Source organism: Panthera onca, chromosome X (assembly GCF_046562875.1).
Source record: "Panthera onca isolate mPanOnc1 chromosome X, mPanOnc1 haplotype 2, whole genome shotgun sequence".
NCBI classification, from domain to species: Eukaryota; Metazoa; Chordata; class Mammalia; order Carnivora; family Felidae; genus Panthera; species Panthera onca.
Genome location: NC_138357.1, coordinates 109,455,571 through 109,468,407, shown reverse-complemented (window position 1 = coordinate 109,468,407; position 12,837 = coordinate 109,455,571). Strand labels below are relative to the sequence as shown.

The 12,837-nt window shown below is 47.5% G+C and overlaps 1 long non-coding RNA gene across 3 annotated transcripts in view; it reads left to right on the top strand.

The window, feature by feature from the left end:
• LOC145713881 (uncharacterized) overlaps window positions 1-12,837 on the top strand; it is a 136,245-nt gene that overhangs the window by 59,497 nt on the left and 63,911 nt on the right. Inside the window, exon 1 of one of the 3 annotated variants that reach the window (XR_014136696.1) lies at window positions 7,289-7,530. The exons of 1 other annotated variant lie outside the window; for it this stretch is intronic. This is a non-coding gene — a long non-coding RNA (uncharacterized LOC145713881). Of the gene's footprint in view, window positions 1-7,288; window positions 7,531-12,837 lie in introns of those variants that run through there. One more of the 3 variants, XR_014136698.1, reaches the window with a different exon arrangement.

The window sequence follows — 12,837 nt, the reverse complement described above, 5'->3', positions numbered from 1 at the left end:
TGGTTTTTGCTTTTTTAATGTGTCAGCAGCATCTTACCTTTAGATGTACGAACTCTGTACAGAAGCACAACCTCGTGAGTTTTGCACAGAAACAAGGCAGTGATTTAAGAAACTGGGATCGTTTTGCTGAAAGTGATCGAAGTGCCCGGTTCAGTAGTGCTCAGTACGTTCACACTGCTGCGCAGCACGTCTCTAGAATTGCTTTCATCCTGCAGAAGCGACGCTCTTGTCCCCGTCAAGCACCAGCTCCCCATTTCCCTCTCCCCCAGCCCAGGCATGCACGGTATCATTTTCTGTGTCCGCGAGTGTGACTGCTTTAGAGCCTTCGGATAAAGTGCACTCGTGGAACAGGAGGTGTCCTTCTGTGACTGGCTTACTTCACTTAGCGTAACGTCGTCACCGTCAAGGCTCACCCTTGACGCGTTGTAGCGTGGACGGGAAGGCCATAGGTTTTTATGGGGCGCCTGGATGGCTCAGTCGGTTAAGGGTCTGGCTTCAGCTCAGGTCATGATCTCGCGATTTGTGAGTTCGAGCCCTGCGTTGGGCTCTGTGCTGAGAGCTCGGAGCCTGGAGCCTGCTTCAGATTCTGTGTCTCCCTCTGTCTCTGCCCCTCCCCTGCTCGTGCTCCCCCCCCCCCCGCCCCCATCTCTCTGTCTCTCTCTCAAAAAATGAGCGAACGTTAAAAAAAAATTTTAATGGTGTCACTGCACATAATCGGTACTGAACTGACCTATTAATGTTTATCTGTTCTTGAGAGAGAGAGAATGCACGAGTGGGGGGAGAGTCCGAGAGAGAGGGAGACACAGAATCCGAAGCAGGCTCCAGGCCCTGAGCGGTCAGCACAAAGCCCGACGGCGGGGCTTGAATTCCCAAACTGTGAGGTCATGACCTGAGCCGAAGTCGGGTGCTTAACCAACTGAGCCACCCACTTCAGCCGCCCCTGAAGTGACCTGTTAAATAGGAGAAACACCTTTCAGAAGAACGTCGTTTGGTGTGTGTCAAAAAGGTTCGCGTGCAGCGTATTAAATGCAATCCTTACGAATTAGTTTTGAAAGAAACTGTGAAAACTACCAAAAGATGATGCTTGTCAGGCTCATATGGAGGATGTGGGAGCCCTCCCAACGTGCAGAGTGGCTCAGGGGCGCCCGTGTTGGGGGCGGTCCACAGGCTGAGCTCAGCCCTTCTCCTCCAGGTACAATCACTGGGCCTGAAAAGGCACTTGTGGGAGGTCTTTGCTTTCTCCCTATCAAATCATTTGCTTGTTTTAGAACTCCAGGTTATTTGCAGAAATTGAACAGCTAAACATTTGAAAATGAGTTTTCTTTGTTTGCTTTTCAAGCGTTTGCTACCTTGGTCACTTCTGACGTGGAATCCACCCCCCCGGCCCCCCACCCATTCCTGCCTGTCCCCTCCCGGTGATCATCACTTGTTCGGCAGCCCCTGCTCCCTCGTGTCTGTTCCTTCTGTCTTGTGTCAGTGGGGCTCAGCAGATCCCCGAAGTTCGTTCTCTTTCGCCTTTCTTTTTATTGAGGTGTAATTCACAGAAGCGACAAGGAACCGTTTTAAAGTTACGGCCGCGTGGCATTGAATGCCTTCACGTTGCCGTGCGACCACCTCTTCTATTTCCAAAACGTTTTCATCACCCCAGAGAAATCTCTGTAGCCACTAGCACGGGGGGTCCCGTCCTCCCCTCCCCCAGCCCCGGAAACACCAATCTGCTTTCTGGTCTGTGGACTTTCCTGTTCTAGATGCTTGCCAATGATGGAGTCAAATGGTATGTGACCTTTTTTGTCTGGCCTCGTTCACTTGGCCTAGTGTTCAAGGTTCCTCTTCGGTGTGACACGGATCGGGCTTCGTCCATTCTTTCATGGCTGAATAATATTCCCTTGTCAGCACAGACCGCATTTAGCTCCTCCGTTATCCACTGATGGACACGGAGGTTGCTTCCAGCCTTTGGGCGTTGTGAACGGTGTTGCTAGGATCATTGGCGTTTGAGAGCTTCGTCTATTTTGTTCCCTTGCCATTTCCAAAGGGCAACCTGTCCACACAAAATTTGTTTTCTACGTACACACGCATGTGTCCCTGCCTCTTGCCCTAAGAAAGAAGGGAAATGTGGCCTGGCAGTTCCAAAAGAGATGAGTGACAAGGCGGGTAACCGGTGGGTGACTCCCACGTGATCGACCCGGCTGTACTAATGTGCTACGGATCCTGGCGAGGGAGGATTTTGGCCAACTTCAAGCAAACAAGTCAGATGTGCCACGTGAGTGACAGGGAGCCCACGAGAGCTTTGTGTAACCCATCGTGGACATCTTTGGGTGTGGTGGCTGCGCTTTGAAGAAGTGAACTTGCTCAGGAGAGTGTGTGCTAGGCCTTGGGAACCAGCTAGACACCCGTGCTCAGAATCTCACCTGATTCGATGTACTTGTTTCCTTTTGCCCTCTATCTGGCCCTTTTTGTAGTGGTGACCCTTGAACCGTGTGGGGGTTAGGGGCGCCGATTCCCCACGAAGTCAAAAATCTGTGTGTAGCTTTTGCGTAACCAAAAACTTAATCCCTAATAGCCTACTGTTGACCAAACACCTTACCGATCACTTAAACAGTCGAGTAATATATTTTGTACGTTATATGCGTTACAGACTGTATTCTTAGAATAAAGTAAGTAGAAAAAATCAAATGTTAAGGCAATTATTAGGAAGAGAAAATATTGTGTGGCATGTATCAAGTAAAATCTGCATATAAGTGGGCCCATACGTTCAAACCCGTGTTGTTCAAGGTTGAACATTTTGCAGGGAGACACCAACTGAACTTGTGCTTGAGCAATGTGATGCTCCCCTCCTGGACAAGCAAATAAATTCAGCTTTGTGTCAAATCACCATTTGGTGGCCTTTATTTCCTTGTAAAGATTCTTCCCTAGGCTGCAACTTCAGCCAAGTTCCCTTTTGAGGATATTAACTGGCTGTGTGTTGTGAAGGACCTTTACATTGATTTGAGTATCTTGAGAGCTTGGAGGCTCTTCCCTACCCCAGGTCAAATTCATCATCTTAGTCTGAAATTAGGTCACGCAGGTTCTGTCTTTATGAGGTCAGGGCCCATCACAGGCCATGGTTGTGTGAAAGTTGGTGGCCTCAGAATGCACAGGGAGCAGAGAAGATGGCACAGGAGATGGTCATCCAGGAAAATCCAGGTGAGGCTAGTATAGCAGGACATGTCTGGCAGTTGGGGCCTCTGTCACAGGAAGAACTTTGGCAACAGAATTCTATTTTTTTAGGCTCTCTGCAAGTGCAGGGAGGAGTCTGGTTAGGTCACCGCTGTCCAGTAGAAGTATAATTTGGGCCTGATATATAATTTGAAATTTTCTAGTAGTCACATTTTAATATGTAAACAGGAGAAATTGCCCTTAATAATTAATTTTACTTGATAGATGGAAAAGGTTATCATTTCTACATGTAATTAATAATATACTTAATGAGATATTTTACATTGTTTCATTTTTACTAAATCTTCAAAATCCAGACAGTTAAAGCCTTTCTCAAGTCAGATGCTAGATTTTCACCAAAAATACTTGATCTGTACTTAGATTCTACAGTTGAAAATGTAGATTCACCTTCCAAATATACTTAGAAGTTTTCCAATAATTGGGTCAAGGACCAGTTATTAAATTTAAATTAGTAAAAAAAAAAATACTTCCTCAGTCTCACTAGCCACGTTTCACGTGGTCAGTTGCCACATCTACCTATGGTGCCAATTGGGTAGGGCAGTTCTAAATTTTTTTTTTTTTTTACCGTTTATTTATTTTTGAGACAGAGAGAGACAGAGCATGAACGGGGGAGGGTCAGAGAGAGGGAGACACAGCATGTGAAACAGGCTCCAGGCTCTGAGCAGTCAGCACAGAGCCCGACGCGGGGCTCGAACTCACGGACACTCAACCGACTGAGCCACCCAGGCGCCCGGGTAGGGCAGTTCTAGAGGGACAAACAGCAGAGCAGATCGTAGAGACTAAGCCTCAGGCATGAACTGGCACCAGTGCTGGAGAAGAGGCAGGAACCAACCATCGGAGCATGGTTGGAGGGGGGTGACCATTGCTGACTGTGTGTTCCGCCAGAGCTCCCAGAAACGCTCAGGGCTTCTGGTCACCTGGACCTGTAGCCGCGGGGAGAGAACAAGCGACCCCAGCCCTGGGGCAGGGCGGGGTAGCAGAGACCCGGAAAACGGGTCAGCTCTTTCCCAGGGTCTGCCCTGCCAGATTCAAAATGCTAATGAAGGGGGCTGAAACCCTCCCAGCAGTTTATACTCACCCATCCCACCTCTGCCCCTAGAGATCTTGGAACCTTTGGGAATTCGAGGCAGGAGACCCACCCCCTGCTGTTTCACTCTTCTTCCCTGTCCATTTTCTTGATCTCTTGCTCCTCAGCATGGATGAAGTCAGAGCAACCATGACTTGGTAATTGTGGGAGCTGGGGTGATGGGTACATGGAGGCTCACCATATTATTCTCACTACTTTGGCATATATTTGTTTTTTTTAAACTTTTTTTTTAACATTTATTTATTTTTGAGAGACAGAGCGCAAGCAGGGGTGGGGTTGAAAGAGGGAGATACAGAATCGGAGGCAGGCTCCAGGCTCGGAGCTGTCAGCACAGAGCCCTGAGATCATGAGATCATGACCTGAGCCGAAGTCGAAAGCTTAACCGTCTGAGCCACTCAGGCGCCCCTACTTTGGCATATGTTTGTGATTGGCTATATATATCCATTTGAACAGTCAAGTTCCTGATGTTCCCACAACCCCATTACACACCTTGCCCCATCCCAACCCTCGTCTTGTGCCAAAGTCCTGCCAGGCCTGGCCCTCGGCTTGCCCTTCCTTCTTTCCCGCTTCACTCTCATAAGCCGCAGGCAGCAAAGGGTGTGCGAGTTAATTGTTAAATTCAGTTCAACAAGTTCCTCATTAGGGACAAATTACCCGAGTTTGAAATCTGCTAATTTTCCAATCAGAGTGAGTGTTTGCACTTGTGATTTGGAAATAATTACCATATGGTAAAAGCAAAACCTATGTGGGGATGAAAGTAAAGGTGAGGGAGGACGGTGGCTTATTCGGGCTTCTTCCCCGGTAACTCGAGTTAGCATATGCAGATTAGCTGCGGCGCCTCTGCGCTTCGGATGGGAAGGCTCACCTGTGGCACTGTTTTGCAAAAGCTGTTTACTTCATGTGCTAATGCTCCTGAAAGGTGACCTTGGCCTTGAAGGGAGAGCGGTGTGGCCTTTAGAGGGCTGAATTGGTTCTGGAAAGAGAAGAGCCTTTTGAATTTAGCTCTTTCATCTAAAAATACATCTATACTTTTGCTTTCATTTGTCATCAGTCTAGTCTAAAGCTTCTGCTTGAGTTACAAATGGAAACATTTCCTTGGGGGTGGAAGTGGTGGGTCTAAATGTCCTTTGGGTGATTTTGCAATGGATTGTATTGAGGGACAGCACATCTGAAAGCATTTGAAGAACTGTGGGGTAAGAATTGCTGGAGAATACCACCATGCTCTGAAGTGTAGAAATCTGGCCCATCAACTTTCAGTACTTTGGCCCGGTCCCAATTACTAATCTACTTCTCTATTAGTAGTTCAGGGCGTTTGGAACCCTGTGGTAAAGAATAGACAAGGTTTCAGGTAAGGTACAAGCCAGTGTGGAAACATTCCTGCTGAGGCTTTGCTTTTCGAATTTGGAGCCCAGAAGAGCTTGTCTCCCCTGAGAAGGCAGCGACCCTGCCCCTTTCTGGTAACGGGAATTGTACAAGTTCTCAGGTTTCCCTTTTCACTTCAGCTGACAGGAAACTCAAAACCAAATGTGAAGCTGGAACCACCACGTTTACATTTATGGTTAGCTCTTCAGCATTCCCTTGCTCTTTAAAATTTTTTTTCTTTCTTTCTATTTTAGTAGTTCTTTTTACCTTTTTTCATAGACTGCTTCAAATCTTTTGTCAAAGGAAACTGGGAAACTAATGCCTCCCGACGATGGCAAACAAATATATAAATACATAGTAGCTTCTCTTTGTTTACATACCCTGCCTCTAATCTTTGAATAACGTTGCCCATTAGCTATTATTATCCCCTGAGGATTGAAGAAACTGAGGGTCAGATAGGCCTGGCCTGAAGCAGTACAAGTAGTAAGTGGCACAGTTGCTATTTTCCGTGTCCTTCTAAATCCATGCCTGTGCCTGGGTGCATGTAACTGATGTGTTGACAGGTCTCAACTCAGTGGTGGACTGTATACATGTAACTCTTGTTTTTTTCCAATCACTGCTTTCAACTGTGTGGCACCAAGCCTCTTTTCCCATTCTTTAATGACACCTTGGGCATATCTCGTAACTTGGAGGGTTATCTTGGTTGGTAAAGCTGGCCAATCCCAATCCCAATATTATATCTTCTGGTTTTAGGGTCAGAGAGAGAAGGGAGACAGAGAACTCCTGTGGATATGGTCCTTTTCCAGGTCTGATGCCATGATCTTGTGAGGTGCCCTGCAGGTCGGCGGGTTGGGGTGGGGGGGGGGGGGTCTCTGCCTTGGAGGCCGTGCTGTTTTTCGTCTGGGTTCCTCCTTCCCCGGGGCATCCCTCAGCTTTGCCTGCTGATTCCCACGCCCTTCTGCCGGTTCTGTCTCCCATCTCCTGGACAGCCCTCTACGTAAGCCCTGTGCTCCTCCACATGGAGCTTTGGGAACTGCTAAGGTCCGTTTCCCAGCTCTGAAGGCTGGGAGTGATGGTCCCATTTTCTTTCCAGGCACGTTACGCCTCAGTACTTTTGGAGCTTCTGACGTTTAGATGTTTCTTGACCACCAGGGGGCACCAGACTCCAGGTTCACGAACAACACATCAGTGAGCGTGTTTGTTAAGCCCGGGCAAAAATTCCCTCGCCCAGAGCTCCCAGGGCCGCAGAGTGGGCCTGCGGGTCTGTGCAGCTCAGCGAGGGTCCAGGCAGGAAACCGGGTGCCAACCTGCCTGTCCTGCAGACCTTCCCACTGCCCTCGAGCAGCTCTCTCAGGGCTGTCCCTTACCTGTCTCTCGGTTTGGGAGAGCAGGAGGGCACCGGTACATCTCCTCTCCCCTGGAAAAAGCAGCCTCTCACCAGGAACACTCAGCTCCCCTCCCTGTCCTCCCCGGCCCTGTCGTGTCGACATAGGTTGGTGGGTGGCGAGTGGGGGGTGGAGGTCGCAGGGAGCCGTAATGGGGGCCAGCTGTTCCATTTCTCGGTCTTTTTGTCTGAGAGCACGCGTCTGCTGGGTTGGAAGGCTGGAGCCCCTCCTCAGCATGTAGGCGCACCTGATGCTTCCTGATCGCAGCGTTGGGCTTTAGCAGCTCTGGCACCACCGGACAAGTCCTGTTGCACGCACGCCCACACACGCACGCACACGTACGCGCCTGCACGCACCCACAGCTTCCCAGCCGCCTTTTGTCGTCTCGATCCAGGGTCTCTGGCTTTGCCGTTCCAGTTTCCAATGGGAATGGGCAGAGGTCTATAGCTGGTGGGACAGTTTTTCGAAGGAATGTTTGGGGTGAGTTTTCTAAAGTGTTTGAGACTTGAGTGAGAAGTCCGTGGCGAAGGTGGCGGGGGGTGGGGGGCGGGGGCAGCTCGGGAAGCTTTCACCCTCCACCCCTATTACCGCTATGGGGGGCATTCTTTGATATGAAAAAGATGTTCTGGAAGAGTTGTGAAGTGGTACGCAAAAATAGCTTCACAGCAAATCCCTTCATGCCCCGCCCCCACCCAGCAGGCTTACTCTTGGGTTCTAAGCAGCTCTTCACAGAAGTGTTGGAGCTTCTGTGCCAGAGGTGGAGGGGGAAGCGGGTGATTATAAGAAGTGGTATTTGGGGCTATGCATCTTCTTTACACTCTGAGAAACCAGAGTTATTTTGAAATTACTATTTTTGGCGTTGTTTGGAGAGTGGCATTTGAAGGTGCGATTATGGGGGCCTATGGTCATCGGTACTGATGAGGTCTAGGGTAAAACCACAGGAGTGGCCTCCTGGTGCAGGTGGTGAACACAATCACTGGAAAAGAGAAGGTCAAGGGAACCAGGGGCCAGACTATTGGCAGGCTCATCTATCTACGTGGCTGGAAATCACCAAGAACTCTTACAGTGTAGTGATGAGCCAGGCCCTAGAATCTTCAAGGTGTGCAGGGATGTTGTTGACTTCCCGCAGTGGGGAAGAAGAATGGTTTGGTTTTAGGGGTCAGTTAGACCCAAGATATCCCTTAATACTGGTTGTGGGAGACTTCTTCAGTGTCATCTTTTAAATACTGAGAGCATGCTTACACGCAAGGCCTTTTGCTTCATACTTGGCAGAGTCAGGCACCTGTTCCATCTGCAGTGGGATTAAAGGTTACTCAGGGAAAACAGTTGGTAACTACATGCGGTGATCGATGTTGACTAGACTCACCGCGGTAATCATTTTGCAGTGTATACACATGTCAGATCATTATGTTGTGCACCTAAGAGGAACGTTATGGGTTCTATTTTACCACACATAGCAACCGACTCTGATATCCACGTATCTTAAGAGATAGGTTTCTCTACAAATAACACTCTAAAGGACAGCTTTATAGTAACAGAAAACAAAACAGGATCATGGCCTTTACTCACACCACCATCCTGGCCAGGACGGTGGGACAGAGACTTGAGTAAATGTTCCAGTTCTAAGTTTATGACATGGCACTGGCTTTGTGCCACACAATAGCGTCTGCCTCTCTGTACCTGTAGGAAGGCAACATTTTTTTCTGAGATTTTTCACCAGCAGTTGGGGTGGCAGTTTTAAGATTAAGCATTACAAGTCCAAGAAGCTTAAATCTTAAAATAGAAAAAAGAAAAAGGTCATAGAGAAGTTTAACAAATTAAATATGAAATGGATAACAGGTTGAGCCACATGAAATTGGTGATGTTCGACCATTTTTGCCCAATTAAAATGGCAGTTTCATATGATTCAGTTGAGGATCTACAGTTTCAGTCTTGAATGCCCGGTGAGAAATAGGAAGTTAATTTGGTAGGTACTGGGGAGCCACCCCTGGAGGGAAATGCTATGATTGGAGCTGGTTTAACCCAGTTGGTCCGGCAGGAATGTGAAGGAGGGACTGGAGGGGGAGAGACTGGATTAAACCTGACTTTCATACCCATTGACTTGAAAGATACCTCTACCTTTGCATCCATAGTACCAAACGATTGAGAAGCTAAATTTGCACTAACCTTCTAAGTTAAAGATGGAGAGTTTAAATGTCTCCCCAGAGATAGGCTTCCGTGGGTGGGCGGGCTGTGAGAATGGTTTCTTATGCTCCAGTAGATCCAAATCTTGGCAAACTGTTCTACCAACTTGATTAAAACAACAATAACAACGACAGCAACACTCTCTTACCTACATCAAGGGGGAAAGGAGGCATCTTCGAACCCACGGCTCTCCACGATGGCTTTCCCATCGCACAGGGCCCACGCGGCCTGCTGAGACACCCTTCCTGAAATGAATTCTCTTGAGAAACGTAGATTTATATCTGCAGATAATACTGTGGATGGAATTTTCAATTTTTAATACTTTTTCGAGGATAAGGCAGACTGACAAAGGAATAAAATCCCATGAGAATAAAATCACAGGGCTTTTTGGGCAAGCTTCCAAGTCACAGAATAGGCAAAATAGCAGGGACTACTCTTCACCGTTTCTCAAACTTTGGTGTGCATCCAGAATCACTGGAGGCCTTGTTAGAACGCGGACCGCTGAGCCTCACCCTCTGGATTTCTGATTCAGTAGCCCCGAGTGGGGGGGGGCTCGAGAACGTGCACCTCTGACATGTTCTCAGCTGAGGCTGGTGCTTCTGGTCCTGGGACCACGCTTCGAGAATGCTGCTGTACTCTGACTGAGGAAAGGTCTGAATGTGCCTGGGGGAGGGGGGCGCTGCTTCCGGAGAAAGAAAGAGAAGCATGAAAGGTTAAAAAAGAAAAAAAGAAGGATAGAATACTCGGGTAACTGCTGTCATCCAGATACGTCTGCGTGAGTGAGCCCTGAGAATTAGCATTTCTAGAAAGTTCTCAGATGCTGCCGCTGCTTCTGGGCCAGGGACCACCCGCACTTTGAGAACCACAGTCTGTGTGCCAGTTACATGGCAGCCCTCGAGGGTGACTGCCCCATTTTCAGATTTAAACTTGAGCTATTTTTAGAGGAGCCCCTTCAAAAATTTGGGCAGATTCTCTCTGGCAGGTTCTCTGAGACTGTTTCCCAGTCTCAATACCTTTTCTTAGTGAAGTGGGTAGCAGAGACAGAGAAGGACCCCGGGGGAGGGTGGAGGAGGCAGAGAGCAATATGATCACCTAATAATCTCTTCCCAGAGACCCATTGGTTCCCAAATCGCCAGATCTCCAAAGCTAAATATATATCCGTGTGAGTATTTTAAGCAATGGAGAAAATAGGAGAATATCAAAGGTGATGGTCTAGATACAATGCTATTAAGATTTGTTTTTAAACCTGCTGGTTGTTTGTTACATTAAAACCTGCTGAAAGGGAAAAACCGTGATCATTACTCTTTGACCTGGACATTCTTGGAAACAGAAGGGGCCTGGGTTTTACAAGAATCAGTCTGCCTTCTGGAACACCATTTACTTTATAAAAACACCATGTGTGTTTTCTTTGCTATTCCTGGGGAACGAGTGCCAATTTCCAAATCCTTTCCTCTAGTTAAAAATGATGTTATCAAATATCTATTTAATAAGTAACTGTAAAATAATATGTTATTACATCAGGAATGAGCTTGGAGACCTCAAGATGCCAGAGACGAGCTAGTTATGGCAGAGAGTGAGGGCCAGAGTGAATGGAGATATAAAGGCACCTCCATTTGATCACATCTTGAAATTATAGGGTTGTGGGGAAAATATTATCAAGTGTTCCTGAGAACTGGCAGTATTCTAGTTGCTATATATATATTTTTTTTGATTTGTTTTTGAAGCAAAGCTTAAGTATAGTCATAAGGAAAGGCTCTGGGTCTTTTTTTTTTTTTCATTTCCTATGATGACTTTAATATGGTAGTCATTCATTGAGGGGATTAAGGGATTAAGTAATGAAGGGGGTAGGGTTTGCCTTAAAATCAACAGCATAGGGGCACCTGTGTGGCTCGCTCAGTTAAGGGTCTGACTCTTGACTGCAGCTCAGGTTATGATCTCACCATTCATGAGATCGAGCCCCGGGTTGGGCTCTGTGCTGACAGTGCAGAGCCTGCTGGGACTCTCTCTCCCTTTCTCTGCCTCTTCCCCGTTTGTGTGTGTGTCTCTCTCTCTGTTTCTCAAAACAAATAAGTGAACACTTAAAAAAAGTTTTAAATAAATCAGTAGCATGACCCATAGTACCATTTCTCCCTGTTGCAGTCCTAGTACATAGGACCATGCCCCAAATCCAGAATGATCCTTGACTAAGTTAGGCTTTCTGGACTACTGCTTTCCATCTCATCTCGCAAGAAGATGGATTCAGTTGCAGAGAAATAAGTATGAGTATAGGAATGATAGTACAAGTTTGTCTTTTTAGTCATCAGTTATATTGATTTTCTCAGCCATATTTCTCTGAAAATTGTCTCCAGAAGAACATCAGCCAGATGCCCTTTCTGGTCAGTATAATGTCAAATCTGCTTCCTCTGGTCATGGGTAGAGACCCTTTCAATCAGACTTTCCATTGGAGGAGTCAAGGTCAATATCACTGAGAATCTGTAAAGTAGGGTTGCCAGATTTAGCAAATAAAAACACAGGACACCCAATTAAATTCGAATTGCAGGTATACAATCAATAATTTTTTAGTATAACTCTGTCCCACATGTGGCTCTTCAAATTTAAATTAATCACAATTAAATAAAATGTAAAATGTAATCGCCCAGTTTCACTGGCCATGTTATCAAATGCTGCACGTGGCTAGTGGCTACTGTATTGGACGGTGCAGATTAGCACACTTTACAGAACATCTCCAGCACCAAAGAAAGTTCTGTTGGACAGTGCTGCTCTGAGTGAGCCGGGGCGATGTTCCAGGAGGCTGCTCCTCAGGCAGATGGTGTCTGGTAGCGGGCCCTCGACATCCCATCTCTTCCTCCTTTACGAACAAAAGTGAAGGTGATTCCCGAAGACCAGAGGGAAAGGGATAGCCCAACCTTGCGCCCGTTAGTGGGGCTGATCACTCAGTACCCGGGCAGAACCAGTTAAATTCTCGGCCTAGCATTGCTCCCGAGAAAAACGGATCCTTCCGATAACAGAGCACTTACCAAGTCTACGTGGGATTTTGTCGTCGCAGTAACTCTGGGTGGTGAGCAGGCCTGGGAGAGAAACGACAACGGGAAGGTGAAACCCACGGCAGAAGGAATTGTCTCCTGCTGCAGTGCAGGTGTCCCACGCTTGGGCAGGCATCACAATCCGCCCCGACCAGGGCTTGCTTCTTCAGATGCAAATTGCTGGGCCCCGCCCCCAAAGTTCCTGATTCAGTTGGTCTGGGCTAGGGCCTAAGAATTTGCATTTCTCACAAATCCCTGGGTCAAAAATGCCAGTCCAGGGACCGCACTTTGTAGACCACTGCTATGGCGTCATGGTCCTACCCCAGCCTAGTGCTACAGTCAGTCAAGGCTTTTCGTTTCTCTGACTTGGCAGACTCCTCGCTCTTTTAGGGCCACCGTGACAAGCTACATCTCTTCGCTCATTTGGATCATTATCACTTTTATCCTTTGAGCGGCTTTTATCCATCTGCTGGTTTGATAATAAATCAGAGTGAAAGCAACACCAGCCGAGTCCAAGTTGATGCTCTCCTCCGTCTTTGCTGTGGCCCTAGTGTGCCCAGATTGTGGTCTGGCCACGCTC